The sequence below is a fragment of the Vigna umbellata genome, chromosome 9 (genome assembly GCF_029865625.1).
Source record: "Vigna umbellata cultivar VRB3 chromosome 9, Vumbellata_1.0, whole genome shotgun sequence".
Taxonomy (NCBI): domain Eukaryota; kingdom Viridiplantae; phylum Streptophyta; class Magnoliopsida; order Fabales; family Fabaceae; genus Vigna; species Vigna umbellata.
In genome coordinates this window covers 39,103,426-39,106,427 of record NC_142173.1, presented here as the reverse complement: position 1 = coordinate 39,106,427, position 3,002 = coordinate 39,103,426, and positions in this window count along the sequence as shown.

The following is a 3,002-nucleotide window of genomic DNA, read 5'->3' as shown; positions in this document are numbered from 1 at the left end:
TGGGTCAAGATCAATTTAGGCAATCTGGGCAAGTAGGACAATTCAATAGACCACAACAGCAACAATCACAATGACAATAGATCTCTGCATTATCTGACAGAACTTCAAATCTTGAAGAAACCTTTCAACAATTTATGCAGGTAACTATCTCCAACTACAAGAACACTAAAGGTGTTATAAGGAATTTGGAGATGTAGGTGGGTCAATTGGCCAAGAAGTTGGAGGATAAAGTTGAGAGGAAATTTTGGGCTAATACTGAGGTTAACCCCAAGGAAGAATGTAAAGCTATTATGAGCATAAGTGATGAGAGAGTAGAGGAGAGAAAAGAAAGAGTTGAATTAAAAGAAGAAAAAGAAGAGAGAATAGGTGAGGTTGAGAGAAAAGAAAAAGAAAAGAAGAGGGGAGAGAAAAAAATTGAAAAAGTTGAAAAGATTCTTCCTTACCCTAAGGAGTGTAGCAGAAAAGAAAAGGAGAAGCAATTAGGGTGTTTTAAAGAAATCTTCAAGAAATTGGAGATTAAAATTCCTTTGGTTGAAGCATTGCAACAGGTTCTTGTGTATGTACAATTTCTGAAGAGATTCCTCAAAAAGAAGAAATATATAGATGAGGAAACTATTGATGTACAGGGCAATTGCAGTGTTATTTTATAGAAGGTGCTTCCTCCAAAAGTTAAAGATCCAGGAAGTTTTATTATTCCTTGCATCATAGGGAATGATAATATAAGGAAATCCCTAATTGATTTAGGGTCAAACATTAATTTGATGCCCTTATTTGTGCTAGAGAAGATTGATGGTCTTAAAGTGAAGCCTACAAAGGTTACTTTGCAACTAGCAGGTGGATCTACCAAAAAGCCCTATGGTGTGGCGGAAGATGTTGTGGTTTGCATAAACAAACTTAGATTCTTGGTTGATTTTGTAGTGATGGAAATGGAGGAAGATGTGAAGACTCCTATTATTCTTGGAAGGCCATTCATAAAAACGGCCAAGGTAATCATCAATGTGGATGATGGGACGATAGCACTTAAAGACCAATAAGAGGAGGTGATCTTTGATGTCTTCAATGCTGAGCAGCAGAATCAAGTGAGGAAGACCAATTATAAAGCTGCAGATGAAGATGCACCAGTGACTAGCCTAAAAGGTGCCAAGCCGGATATCAAAGGTAAAAATTTTTTCTTGTCACAGGTTAAGGAAGGAGAAGAAAAAGACAACGAAGGAAAGATGGTTCATCATGACTCGGTGGATGAACAACTCAAACTTGGTGCACTAGTGAGATTCAAGGGCACAGTGTGTGTTGTTAAAGAGCTTAAAGATAATGGAGTCATAGAGATTGAAGCTCCGTACTCAAGGAGAGTAAAAAATATGACCAAGAAGATGTTCATGACGTGGGTGAGAGGAAAAAGAAGAACATCAACATGAAAGAAGTGACTTGAGCTTTATTGGGTCAAGCTAGTGATGTTAAAGAAGCGCTTGCTGGGACGCAGCCCAGTGATTTGAACACTTTAATTTTTTTCCAGTTGGTGATGTAATTTTAAACTTTTGTTCTTTTTGGTCATGAGTCTGCTATGGCACATCATCTACTGATGGATGCTAGGTGAATGAGTATCTATTGAAGGATACTATGCTATCAGAAACTTACTGATGGGTGTTTGAAGAGTTATTGGGTCAGGCTCGTGACGTTAAACAAGCGCTTGCTGGGAGGCAACCCAGTTTTCTAAACTCATATCTTTGTGCTGATTGTTGAATGTTTAAGGGGTGTAGAGAGATTCAATGTTTTGGGTGAGTGTTGATGTGTGAGTTGGGTGAAAAATACATGGAATTATGAAAATTTGAAGTGGAAGTCGAGGGACCTTAACTAGGAACACCCAAGACAAGCCAAGAAGAGAGGGGACCTAAGTCACGCATGCCGCTTAGCGCCCTTAAGGGGCGCTGAGCGTGACTTTTTGCTGTTAGGGTTTTTAAGAAGCAGGTGACACTGCGGGCTCTCTGTTTTTCCCTCAGCGTTATTAAGAAGCAGTGTTCGGAGTTGTTTTAATTTCATGTACTAATGCTTGATGATATTTGTTGTTTTGTGAAATTGTGTGGTGCATGAATGACTTCTTCATCAGGAAAAAGGGTGAAGACCATTAGAAATAAGAGGAAGGACAAAGAACCAAACAAGTTTCTCTCCACTGCACATGACAGGTACTTCCTCGTAATGCAGGATAGGAGATTATTGATGGAGAGAAAAGTAGGACTCATACCAGCATTAGCCCCACAGTTTAGAAGAGAACTGGAAAGAAGAGGATGGGAGAACGTGGCTTCTTACCCAACACTGGCTAATGTAGTAGTGGTAAGAGAGCTTTATACAAATGCAAGGGCTTTTGGCACTGAGACTCTGTAGTACTCGAGCTATGTGAGGGGTAAGAGGATACCTTATGATGCTGAAACAATTAATAGGTTTTTGGGCATTGATGGACTAGAGAACATTGCCAGTTCGAATTGACTATTGACGAAGGTCCTGATTTTGCTGATGTGGAGAGGGTATTATGTATGCCTGAAGGACATTTTCAGAGAAAAAGGCAAGAGGCGCCTATGCACATCAGAAGATCGTATCTGACACCTCTGGTCAAATATTGGATGGCATTCACACATGCCAATGTACAACCCTACTCTCATGTGTCAGACATCACAACCAACAGGGTCATACTCCTCTATTGTATTCTTAGGGGGTTGAACATTAATATTGGGCAAGTGATAGCCATGGAAATTCAAGGTTGCGTTCATTCTGTGAGTAACAAGGCACCTCTAAGGCACCCCTCTTTGATCACTCATCTGTGTGAAATTACGGGTGTTAAGGTATCCTCACCACCATTGGAGCGTCCAAGAAAGGAGATTGATGCTTCCTATTACAATCAGTATTGTGCATTGGATGAGGTAGGAGTACCGTTGCCACCACCGCAGCCTCTTAGGATGCATAGGAGGACACCACAACCAGCACAGGAGCAGCCTCATCATGCTCCTCCA